Here is a 13,317-nt window from a genome sequence, read left to right as displayed (position 1 = left end):
CCCCCACTTTAGTAACTCCTTCATCAACATTCAACACACACAAATTAACATCATCATCTGTCGATTCTTCAGAATCCATTGAAGATTCCTGTGTGAAAAGATTTACTCTGATGGCATCCCCTTTCTGCCTTCTGCACACTTTCAACAAGTGTCCCACTAAACCACATCCTAAACATTTTTGATACCTCGCAGGACATCTTTTATCATTTTGCTAGATGCCGTTTGTTGCCGCACCTAAAACACCTCCACTGAATGTAAAATGATCAAACTATTCAAAACGTTTTCATCTTTTGACACCCTTCTTTTTTTCTCAAATTTAACAGTACTCTTGAACTTATCCGCCTTTTGTAATTTTGCTGCAATTCCTTTCTCCATGTCTTCCAACACTCTATCTCCTTTCTGTGGAACAATTACCCTGACACATCTTCCAGTCAGCTCTGCTTTCTCCACACATTTATCACTTCCCGCAGGGACGATTACCCCATTGTCCATAACTTATCTTGAATGTTGGAATTTGCACAACACATGACACTTTGATCCCTTATAAGCTCATCATTGAAATTTCCACATCTACATGTCAATGCTAAAAATGTTATAGCAGCCATGAAATCTTCTACAGACTCTTCTCTTTCTTGTCTCCTACGAACAAACTTATAACGATTTATGGATACACACACTTTGGGGTTGAAGTACATATCTAAATCTTCTAGAGCATGTTTGTACACATTTCCTTGTCCTTCAGGTCTGACCTCCTTTTGTATGCGGTTGAACATGTTCAGCCCTCCTTCACCTAAGCAATGTCATAAATAAATGTTCATCCTATCCGGTGCCAAATCTTCATCATCTACGAAGGTGGAAATATAGTTCTCAAAATAACCCTTCAACTCATTCCAATTTAATACAGATTCTCCGTTGCTTGCCAAAAATGCCTGCGGTGGTGATAAGTTCCACACGTTTCCTGAAGCCATACTAACAAAAGGAAAAGAAACTACTTGGCTTTATGTGTGATAGAATATCAATATTATATCCTTTGATTGTACAGGACTTTTACATTTTTTTCCCTGTAACTGGTGACAGGCAAGTACCATAGGTTTAAGCGGACAGAAGCTGGATTCTGCCATACGAGCTTCCTCTTTGCTCATTCACAGTAACACTTTAAAAGCGTGCCAGTCGCTGTATTGAATGTAATTGACAGAAATAGACAAAAAGCGTGCCTGTCACTGGATGTACTCAAAGTAATCGACAGGCTGTGTTTAAAAGCGTCCCCATCACTGGATTCCCAGTACTCAGTGTAGCACTTCAATAAATTCTTCTTTCCTAAAGTATGGCCACCGTACGTAGGACAGCATAAAAGTGTATACAGCTGACGTGCACGTCAAAAAGCTCATGGACACGCTCCGCTAGCTTCTATCACCAGCCACAAACCCTCATGCGCCGCTGTCCTCGCCCTTCTCCTCATGCTGGAACTCCTAAATGTGCGCAGGCCAACCGCCACTGGCAACCAAGAGGTAATAATCTTAACTTTTACCTCTAATAAGTCACTGATCCTTCATATGTCAGCACAATTAGTCCAACAATCCCCCCGCCACTTGCTGGCTGAAAGTTTACAAATCACCTGTGCTACACTTAATTATGTAATGCATTTTTTTGAATTTAGTGTCGGAACACAGTGTCAGCGTCAGTCCACCATACCAGGACTTCTCCCGCTTGTCAAAAAATTCTGTAAAGATGAGCCGCAGTCATAAGTTCCTTTTTATTACTTACCTTATTTCCTGGCATGGCACTCACAGGAGATGCCTGCACCTCCAACCTGTTTCATAACCGCATTCTCATGAGTATTATTCACCAGCATTCCATCTCACATTCCATCTTACGTACCAACATTCCAGAGGCTAAGATAGAATCCCCACACATTACATCTGCAAACCTGATGCTCACCAAATTTAAAGATCTATGCTGGCCCAGTAGTGATCTCTGTGCCTTTAGATGATCGGCTGTCATGGCAGTCCCTCTGAAGCATAAAACAGCTGGTGAACGTCTGCCATTGGATTTGATGTCTGACCAAGATTTTGTATTTCAAAACCTAACTCCCAAAAAAGGGGTAAGGTTTTGAAAAACAACTAATGACCCCCTCATCCAGGAGATTATTTCCCCGGAGTGTCGGAGTTATTATTTTCATGTTACTGTTCTTCCCTGACATGTTTTCATAGGCAGTGACTGATAAAAGGGACATCAGACCATCAGCCTTAAGTAATCCAGACGGTGTGATTGTGTTACACAGATAACCAGTACTCCTTCAGACTATCTGCGTAAGCTTTCGATCGATGGAGCCAACAGAATGCTGACAGTCTACTCGACTCTAATGAAGGTGAGCAGGGCAAGAGTTTGGCACAAAAGGTACTCCATCACATTCGTGACGTAGTGCTCCGTTCGTCAAAGTCTAAATTAGGCCCTATGGCATCAGGCCTCGCACAGAGACCATACAACTTATACTAACAGAATTTTACATAGTACTCCTCTATTACTACGGAGGACTGACGAGCTACAAATCTACCAGGTTGTACTCTAAAAAATGATCATAGGGTTCCCACCAGAAAAATTAACCCCACTTCTCTAATATCACTACAAAGGGTGGTCAAACTGTTCCAGATGATTAAGTTAGGAATAAGCAGACTTGTGCAGTTAAATCTTAGGAACATAGGGATTTTTACTGCTAAAGCTCTGCTAAAAGGAATTCAGTACTACAATGTACATTGAACTCTTTTTCGAGACTGTGATCCTTGAAGGAAAATACGGAACTTGATTTTTTTACTAGTTTGAAGTTACTGGATGAACCAATCTCAGATCTCTGAAACTGAGCAAAGAATAAAAAAAACAGTAAATGTTACTCATTTCATTTCTCATTTCAAAAATCTTTTTTTCGATCACAGATCATAAAAGATACATAACAATATATATATACAGTTAAAAACGTATTAAACATGAGTGATCCGATAGTTAAAATGTATAAAAAGCGAGGGGTACGATGGATGCGCTATAAACTTTCAGAGGATCTTTTATACAAGTCTTTTCATCACTCGGCTTCGGATAAACCACAAGGAGGTTAAGAATTTCGAAAGGGCAAAGACTACAGTGGGAGAGAGGTCTGTCTTTAAAACTCTATAAGCAGGTTGAAAAGATCTGAAGCCCAGGTTCCTAAGTAACGGGACTAGCCAGTATTTCCTGCTCCTCTCATAGCCCCTGCAGAAGAAAACAGCGTGGACATCATCCTCCTTCGGATGGGCGCACACTGGGCAAGTTGCTACGGTGGAGCGGGGTGACCAAGACGCTGTAAATGATGCTAAGGGGAGGCATCCGTATCTCCATTGTAAGAATAGTTTTCTCGTTAGCACAGGGGAGATCGCATCTAGAGTCCTTTCGGGGCAGTAAGAGTCTTTCACTTTCAGGAATAGGTGTGTCAGGGATCCTTCTCGACTATCATTGATAGCTCTTATGAGCATTAGTTCGTAGTATGCTCTCACGAGTACCTTTTTTGGAGTCTTTATACAAGAATTTGTGAAGGATCCGTCCATAATTCCGGGTAGCCCAGTTCCTCGAACCTTCCCTTGATGTAGGTCAACCACGGGATCTTTTTAGCATTCAGTAGCTGCAGGAATTCCGGCAGTTCCTCTCTGTCGTTTTTGAGATCTGGGCTGCACCACAAACGCCTCCAAAAGGTTAGGGGTTTAAGTCCTAGCTCCTCTGTTATTGATCTAATTCCCAGATCTAATCTGAGGGGGAGTAGAGGAGTGCTCTGAGGGAGGGCAACGACCTGTCTCAGGAATTTGTTTTCGGTGGACTGTAACTTTGAAAGTAGAGAGTGACCCCACAGCTCACCCCCATATGTGACGCCCGCCCGTGCTTGGGTTTTGTAAATGTGAATGATTGGGGTTAGTGGGCGATAAAAGGATTTGTTCACCAGGCGCATAGTGCCACCCGCCAACTGAGCCAGTTTGATGGTCACTTTAGCCTGGTGCGACGTCCACGTTAAATGTTCATTTATAGTGATCCCCAAGTATTCAATATTGTGCACTCGTTCTAGTTGTACTGTGCCTAGCCTGGGTGGTGCTCGATTTTGGGGGTTGGGATTCAGAATCATGAATTTAGTTTTTTGGGGGTTGATTTCCAATCCCCGATCAGAGCAGAAGTCTAAAAAGCCATCCAAGATGCGTTGAATCCCCATGGGGGATTTGGACAGCAGCAGGGTGTCATCTGCAAACATAATTGCAGGCACCCTGGTGCCTGTCAACTTTGGGGCGTCAGAGTTGGCAATCCTGTTTAGGTGGGCAACAACCCCATTCACGAAGATGCAAAACAGGGTCGGTGCGAGCACGCAACCCTGTCTCACACCTCTGCGGACGGGGAACCTTTCGGTTAATTTGCCACCTTTGCCACACCTTACGCGAGCGTAGTTGTTGTAGTGGAGTCTCTACAGGATTGCCAAGATGTCAGCAGGAACGTTCAGCTCTTCCATGACTCTCCACAGCCTCGCTCTGGGTACTAAGTCGAAGGCGGCACGTAGGTCAACAAAGATGGTATATAGAGTGCCGCCCTCGATTACAGCTGTTCTCCAGTAGAGGAGATGTAACCTGAAAATTTGATCTATGGTCGATACACCCTCCCTGAATCCTGCCTGATAGGGGGACAGGATGTCCATTTCCTCAGTCCAGGCCTGCAATCGGTTCAGGATCAGTCTACCGAAGAGTTTTTGGGATATGTCAATTAGACTGATGGGACGATAGTTGGAAGGGACCACCTCTGCTCCCCTCCAAGTATCAGGCACCTCCATTCCCCCCAGAATGGCATTGAATATTAGTGTGAGATAAGGTGCCCATACCCCAGGTTCCTGCTTGAACAAGTCCCCTGGCACCCCATCAAGTCCCGGGGCTTTTCCAGCAGCTAGGCGTTTAATAGCCTCCCTTACCTCTTTTTCAGTGAAAGCAACCCCGGTAGCGCTAGATGGATTTATGGGGCCGGCGTTGTTCTGGTCCCCCCCTCCCTCCGCATACAGCGCCTCAAAGTGGCTCTGCCATACCGTGGGGGCTATAATGGGCTCTAATGCGGAGGATAAATCCTCCGTGCCGTTCGCGACTACGCCCAGAATTTACGGGAATCTCTGGTTATTAATGCTTTGGCGAGATTTTCCCAGTAATCTTGGTCCCATTCCGCCCTCGCGTTCTCCAGGAGGATTTTATATGATCTTCTCCTGGCACGGATTTCTTCCTTGTTGAGGCGTCCCTTTATAGCAGTTAACAAGTGGGCCTTGGCTTCCCTACAAGCGGTGTTATACCAAGATGTCTTTGGCTTGGGGGCGTTCCTATCCCTGAGGATGAAAACAGAACCTGCTCTAGGGTGGTGGTATGTATTTGTACAAGCTCTCCTCTGGTAGCATCGTCTAGGACCTTAGTTCCTAACTGAAAGGCATTCTCCAGAAAAGGGATTATCCTTTCGTATAGCCGGGGTATTCTATCTAGACTGTTGGCCAATTTCTCCCACTTGACCTTCCTACGATTATTTTCAAGTAGAAGGCCCGTCTTGTCTTTGTCCGATCCGTGGGATATGGCCTCGTTCCCAGGCAGGGAGTAAGTCAATTCCAAGGAATTATGGTCACTGTCCATTCTTGGGGTGACTTTGAAATCGACTATTGCTGGCCACATAAACAGTTTGACCATAATGTAATCCAGTCTGGATTCGCTACCGGGCTTATTATAAGTATGGTTACTAGGTATGTCCGATTTGCAACGGCCGTTGCACGCCCTTAGACCAAGGTTGAGGGTGAGAGCAGTTATCTGTAGGGCTAAAGGAGTCCAAGCCCTAGGGGGTGGTGCCACCGTCTCTGGTATCAACCAACATGAATCTTCCTCATGGGAAGGACCATCACGTAGACCAGGCAGTGGTTCGTAATGAGAGTTGAAATCGCCTCCGACCAGGCAGGCGAGTTCGCATGGGGTGCCTTCTAGGAGCCTAGCTAACTCATCCACGGTGCCAGATTCTTTGTGCATTGGTACCGGCCTTGAGTAGATATTAATAACTAGCAACTTCGAGTAGTCTGGCCACTCGAGTAAAACAGCCAGTAGGTCATCAGAAGCGGTCTCTAAGTAGGTAGCTTGGCAGCCTAAGTCCGTAGCTACCCATGTTGTTAGTCCCCCTGATGGCCTGCCCCTTCCCCCCCCATTTAGCTGCTTTGAAGAAAGAGGCGAAGCCCGGGAATACTATTTCCTCACGCGCCCAAGTTTCTTGTAAGAGAATTATATTTTTAGATCTGATGTAAGTACCCCACTCTGTGCAATCTATTTTACTAGCAAGGCCAGCCACATTCCAGGAGATCACTGTTATATCTGACGATTGGGTAGTGGGTTGGCCTGTAGAAACAGAGTTAATGGGGGTGCACTCAGAAGGCGCCAATTGGTTTGTGGGGAGGTGGTTCGTGCCCATGGATCTATTGACAGGGGGTGGAGAACAATGCGTCGTGCTTGGGACCTGGGTGGTTTCGACTGTACTGGGTGCCACAGGATATATGTCAGTAGCTGTGGCTGTATTAATCTCAAATGTAGGAGTTGTTTGAGAAACCCTCCCCTCGTCAGCCGCCTGTCAGTCTACCATTTCTAGACTACTGTATCGGTTGTGGGTAGATAGGTAGGCGGGGAAGTGTGTTCTGTGTGGCCCCAGGATTCCCCTCCTATATCCACCGCCCCCCCCTCTCCTTCTAGAAACAGTTTCCCAGCCAGCCTCATCACCGTATACAGGGAACTGCTCCGTTGGTCTTCCCCTGAGTAGCGGGTGGTTATTACTCTCCCTGCGGCAGTTTTCCCAACCATCCAGCAGCTCTTGGTGATACCCCCACCTGTGGTCCTCTAAGTTGTACAGATTTGAGGGGTAGAAGAAAGAAAGGGGTAGTGGTTGGATAGTGCTGGCAAAATCCTCATCAGCAGCCCATGTGCAAATATATGCGGCTGTGTTCGGGTCCCTAAAAGTGACCAGAATACAATCTCCTCTTATGGATTTCCTGGTGTAGCCCACCCATGTTGCCCTCCTAGCCATGGATATATCGCTAGTTGTTCCTCTCGGGAGTGGTCTATTTACAGAGAGCCAGTTAATTACTTTGTTCTTGAGTGAGCTAGTGGATTCGAATGTGAGGGAGGTTAGTTCCGGCACCCCCGCCAGGACTAAGGTGTAGGGTGCTGCTTCTGGGGGGAGGTTTATAGGTTTGGGTCTGCGATTAGTATTAGATTTCTCTCCAATAAGTTGAGGATCACTCTTGGCGTTAGCCGAGGGCAGAATATTATCTTTCAACGGAGGGGTTGTTTTTGGGGTGGCAGTTGCTATTTGCTGTGTAGGGATAGGGGCCTTATTTGCACCAGGTGGTTGCGAAGCCTTATTCGGTAAGGATTGTAAGGGTTTGGGGTTTATGGGTGGAGGCTTATTAGTTGTTGCTATAGGAGGTCCATTGCCTTTGGTGAGTTTTGGTCCTGGTCCCTCTTTTGCTATTTTAGTCCAGCTGTTATCAATTTTCCTTGAGTCGGCAAGTTGCACGGTTGCCTTTTCGATGCTAACTAGCCTAGCTTCGATCTTGATCAATCTAGCCTCAAGGGGACTCAGTAGGGACCTGAGAAGTGTACCTATGTCCTCTAGTGTGATGTCGTCTGAGGTAATGTCAACTGGCGCATTGTTAGTGGGTTGTGATAGTGAAGTTGAATTTGTCATTCTAGGGGGGGATGGGGAACCCGGCCTCTCCATCATAGGGGCGGAGGTAGCTCCTTTCCCCCCTTTGCCTCTAGCTTGTTTGGGCTTCGGAGTTTTGGTCCTATGATCTTCTTTGTTTTGAGGCCCCAGCTTCTTTTTCGGAATGGCCCCTTCTCTAGTCCCCCTATTGCTATCTTTACTGGGTTCTACAACTTTGGCTGTCTCAGTGTTTTCTGTTGCTATAGGCTGAGGAATTTGAGTGTTGGGTAGGGCCAAGAGGCTCATGTCCTCAAAGTCGCTCGGGACCTCAATGGTGAGCTCTGGATTAGTATTTAAAGTGCCTAAAGGTGGACATATTGCCTGGTCTGTACTATGGCTAGTTGTAGGACCAGATCTATCTTCAGGGGTTCTGGCTTGGGCCATAGGGCCCATTGAAGATCTCCTTACCCAGTCTATTTCTTGGGAAATTCTGCGCTCCAGAACCTCGATTTCCTCGATCAGGAGAGAGCCAGCTTTGGTGAAGTAAGTGTCAATGGGGCCTTTGACGGCTCCGGCCGCGGCTAGTGAGGATGTTTTGCTCCTGGTTTCCCTAGTACACATTTTACTGGTGTAAAAATGGCCTTAAAGTGGCAGGCGAAGAGGGGGGGCCCGGACCGGACTCTCACGTACTCGAACGGCCTCAAACGGCCCGCTCTTAGCCCGGTCTTTGCCCCGGGCTGCGTCCCGCGCTGCGGGAGAACAGACAGTGTTTATAGTGATTGGAAAGGGCGGTGGGCGGAGCTACAAGGGAGAGCGGACCGGAAGCTGGGCTCAGTTTCGCAGGGACACCTGGGTCAGGTAGTCCCTGCACGCTCGCAGCCCTGAAGCCTTTCTGGTCCCAAAGTTCAAACAGGGGTGCCCCCACAGGAAACAGGCAGAGTCAGCACAAGGACCCTCGACGAAGCGGCACCCGCGGAGCGGGTGCGGCGAGCTTCAAGTGCAGGAAGCAGCAAGTGAGCGCAAGTCCAGCAATGCGCTTAGCAGCAAACAAACAAAGTGTCCCAGGGATCGGTGGCAAGCCCAGCTGATTTTAACGGCCCTCCGATGGGCGGGGAGCGGAGCTACAGGGAGAGCGGACCGGAAGCTGGGCTCGGTCTCGCAGGGACACCTGGGTCAGGTAGTCCCTGCACGCTCGCAGCCCTGAAGCCTTTCTGGTCCCAAAGTTCAAACAGGGGTGCCCCCACAGGAAACAGGCAGAGTCAGCACAAGGACCCTCGACGAAGCGGCACCCGCGGAGCGGGTGCGGCGAGCTTCAAGTGCAGGAAGCAGCAGGTGAGCGCAAGTCCAGCAATGCGCTTAGCAGCAAACAAACAATGTGTCCCAGGGATCGGTGGCAAGCCCAGCTGATTTTAACGGCCCTCCGATGGGCGGGGGGCGGAGCTACAGGGAGAGCGGACCGGAAGCTGGGCTCGGTCTCGCAGGGACACCTGGGTCAGGTAGTCCCTGCACGCTCGCAGCCCTGAAGCCTTTCTGGTCCCAAAGTTCAAACAGGGGTGCCCCCACAGGAAACAGGCAGAGTCAGCACAAGGACCCTCGACGAAGCGGCACCCGCGGAGCGGGTGCGGCGAGCTTCAAGTGCAGGAAGCAGCAGGTGAGCGCAAGTCCAGCAATGCGCTTAGCAGCAAACAAACAAAGTGTCCCAGGGATCGGTGGCAAGCCCAGCTGATTTTAACGGCCCTCCGATGGGCGGGGGGCGGAGCTACAGGGAGAGCGGACCGGAAGCTGGGCTCGGTCTCGCAGGGACACCTGGGTCAGGTAGTCCCTGCACGCTCGCAGCCCTGAAGCCTTTCTGGTCCCAAAGTTCAAACAGGGGTGCCCCCACAGGAAACAGGCAGAGTCAGCACAAGGACCCTCGAGGAAGCGGCACCCGCGGAGCGGGTGCGGCGAGCTTCAAGTGCAGGAAGCAGCAGGTGAGCGCAAGTCCAGCAATGCGCTTAGCAGCAAACAAACAAAGTGTCCCAGGGATCGGTGGCAAGCCCAGCTGATTTTAACGGCCCTCCGATGGGCGGGGGCGGAGCTACAGGGAGAGCGGACCTGAAGCTGGGCTCGGTCTCGCAGGGACACCTGGGTCAGGTAGTCCCTGCACGCTCGCAGCCCTGAAGCCTTTCTGGTCCCAAAGTTCAAACAGGGGTGCCCCCACAGGAGACAGGCAGAGTCAGCACAAGGACCCTCGACGAAGCGGCACCCGCGGAGCGGGTGCGGCGAGCTTCAAGTGCAGGAAGCAGCAGGTGAGCGCAAGTCCAGCAATGCGCTTAGCAGCAAACAAACAAAGTGTCCCAGGGATCGGTGGCAAGCCCAGCTGATTTTAACGGCCCTCCGATGGGCGGGGGGCGGAGCTACAGGGAGAGCGGACCGGAAGCTGGGCTCGGTCTCGCAGGGACACCTGGGTCAGGTAGTCCCTGCACGCTCGCAGCCCTGAAGCCTTTCTGGTCCCAAAGTTCAAACAGGGGTGCCCCCACAGGAAACAGGCAGAGTCAGCACAAGGACCCTCGACGAAGCGGCACCCGCGGAGCGGGTGCGGCGAGCTTCAAGTGCAGGAAGCAGCAGGTGAGCGCAAGTCCAGCAATGCGCTTAGCAGCAAACAAACAAAGTGTCCCAGGGATCGGTGGCAAGCCCAGCTGATTTTAACGGCCCTCCGATGGGCGGGGGGCGGAGCTACAGGGAGAGCGGACCGGAAGCTGGGCTCGGTCTCGCAGGGACACCTGGGTCAGGTAGTCCCTGCACGCTCGCAGCCCTGAAGCCTTTCTGGTCCCAAAGTTCAAACAGGGGTGCCCCCACAGGAAACAGGCAGAGTCAGCACAAGGACCCTCGAGGAAGCGGCACCCGCGGAGCGGGTGCGGCGAGCTTCAAGTGCAGGAAGCAGCAGGTGAGCGCAAGTCCAGCAATGCGCTTAGCAGCAAACAAACAAAGTGTCCCAGGGATCGGTGGCAAGCCCAGCTGATTTTAACGGCCCTCCGATGGGCGGGGGCGGAGCTACAGGGAGAGCGGACCTGAAGCTGGGCTCGGTCTCGCAGGGACACCTGGGTCAGGTAGTCCCTGCACGCTCGCAGCCCTGAAGCCTTTCTGGTCCCAAAGTTCAAACAGGGGTGCCCCCACAGGAGACAGGCAGAGTCAGCACAAGGACCCTCGACGAAGCGGCACCCGCGGAGCGGGTGCGGCGAGCTTCAAGTGCAGGAAGCAGCAGGTGAGCGCAAGTCCAGCAATGCGCTTAGCAGCAAACAAACTATATTTCATGGGTGTGCCCCTCTGTGATACATCTATTGTGCAGGTGCAATTTGATGCTGGAACCCAATTGTTATTAGCCTTAAACTCGCCTATGGTTGTCTGGTGGCTGTAAAAGTGGCATTCCACACCTAATCAAGACAAGTATTAGCAAAGTCAATTGGTCAGACTTGTGTTTTTTAAAGAAGCATTGGTATGAGGAGTCAGTAAGAGGCATGGTGGAGCTGACGATAATAAAACAGAAGAAAGTTGGAAGGACCTGACAGATGCAAGTCAGGAGTTGGAGTGGAGTTGACAGGATGACAGCGTCAGTGGGAGTGAGGGTGAGATGTTGATGCAGTGGGATGGGGATGAGGAGATGCTACTGTGTGCATAGCACAGTCACCAAAGTAATGGGGTCAGTTGGGGTCCAGGGGAGGAAGGTATGATAGTGTGCAGTGCAACAAGGGAGATAAGGCAGGATGAGGTGGGCAGACCGGATGTAGAGGACAAGGACGAGGCAGGAGATGGCATGCGGGAAGCTGGGAAGAGGACTGAGAGAAGGCAGCGGCAATGTTCACTACCACCCTGCGACAAGTGCCCCCGAACCGCCCCCCCCCCCACCACCACCACCTTCAATTACCACCCCCCACTGAACGGGAAGCCTTGAAATGTCCTTTCCAAGGGAAACACTGAGCACTTTGGATCTCACAAACACACAGTGAGGCAGAGCCAACTCATTTAGAGGCAGTGCCCAAAGCATACCCAAAACCAATGAGCAACCATAAAGACAGAAGAGGGGCGGGAATATAGAGCAATGGGTTTAAGAGGCAAACTTCCAAGGATGGGGCCAAAGGAAGGGAACCCTACGTAACAGTTGCAGCTGGTATTTGAAGGCAGTGGGGGGCAGGTTGCAGGGGCAGGAGGGATAGAGGAATACAATAATAAAAAAAAATCACACTTACCTGTCTGCCGCCCGCCGCCGCAGCCTCCTCTCTGTCCTCTTCCCTGCTTTCAGGGCAGATGAAGGAAGCAGGAAGCACCCATCTCCCAGCTCCTGAAAGCCAATCCCAATGCTGCAAAGCAGCGTTTTGATTGGTCTCCGTGGACTGGCACTGAGCCAGAGAATGGGAGAGGCTGGGCATGTTCTCCATACAGACTATAATGCATGGAGAACGTGCAAATTGAGCATGAATGTTTGGCCGACCCCAGAGGGCCAGACAAACATTCATGCACACTTTTAGGAGAGCAAACCACTCCGCCACCCCCGCTCTCTCAGCAGAGCAACCCTGCCACTACAAGGAAAAAGTAAAATGATAACTTAGAGTTATTACCATTTTATTTTTCCTTTAGTGACACTGCTTAAAAAAAGTGGGGCAAAGCTCCTTCGCCTTTAGCTGAGGAGCCACCATTGTTACATAAGTCAAAATCACAAGTCAGCTCTCAAGAAGGCCACAAGGAGAAAATAGGTATGCACAGCTACCTATTTATATCTGAGAAAAGTAGGGTATGGTATAGTACACTGGACTTTTAATTATAGTGCAGTCCAATAGGTGGAGAATGCACAAGGAGAAAAGGCGGCAGACCCGAGAGCAGAGGACGGCCCGGGACCAGGGTTCGATTCCCGGCGTGGCAGGTTTCTGGACCAGGGTCAGCGGACTCGACAATTCTCTCGCCTCGGTGCCCACTCTGATCAGCGATCACACTCGGCAACTCTGGGTATTAGCTTGCCTCATCTTCACTAACGGCCCCACCAGACCGCCGGGGATGCCTGGTCTCACCCTGGAGATACCCATTAAGGGACCATGTCTCAGGAAAGTCAGGAAGGGTTTCGCAGCGGTCGAAGCGCCTTGGGACCCTCCGGGTAAGTAGTGCGCTATATAAATGCCTATACATTTACATTTACAGAAGTTCCAACAACTACTCTTTCTTCTCCTAGGACTCCTGTGAACCTAGAGCTGAAACTACTTAAAAACTGTCTTCATTGCTTGTCTCATCAGGTCTACCAAATGGACACTATTGAAAAACTGTTAGAAAACGTAAAGCATGAAACTATTTCTACATGTCCCCAACACACAGAGTTACTGATGAAAGAAGGTGTTAGAATGATTTATGACTCATGGACACCTAAAACAAAGGTAGCTATTGGTGAACAAAAACAAGTTTCTAAAAATGCTAATTTTGACATAAATCCATAAACAAAATTGTTGATTAATTTTGCAGGAAAAGTAACTAACTGGAAGCAACACATAGGTTGGTACTTGCAAGACAGTTACCTATGGGGCACTGTGTTATGACTGTGGTTGCTAATGTTTCTCTGTGGAATAAATTCAAGTTTTATTTCCAAATATCACT

At 49.7% G+C, this 13,317-nt stretch overlaps 1 protein-coding gene across 1 annotated transcript in view; it reads right to left on the bottom strand.

The window, feature by feature from the left end:
- LRRC69 (leucine rich repeat containing 69) overlaps positions 1–13,317 on the bottom strand; it is a 351,609-nt gene that overhangs the window by 92,183 nt on the left and 246,109 nt on the right. The window lies entirely within an intron of this gene.

This window comes from Lissotriton vulgaris, chromosome 4_1 (assembly GCF_964263255.1).
Source record: "Lissotriton vulgaris chromosome 4_1, aLisVul1.2, whole genome shotgun sequence".
In the NCBI taxonomy this organism is placed as follows: Eukaryota; Metazoa; Chordata; class Amphibia; order Caudata; family Salamandridae; genus Lissotriton; species Lissotriton vulgaris.
Note: the sequence above shows the minus strand (reverse complement) of the source record. Positions and strands in the feature narration are given on the sequence as shown.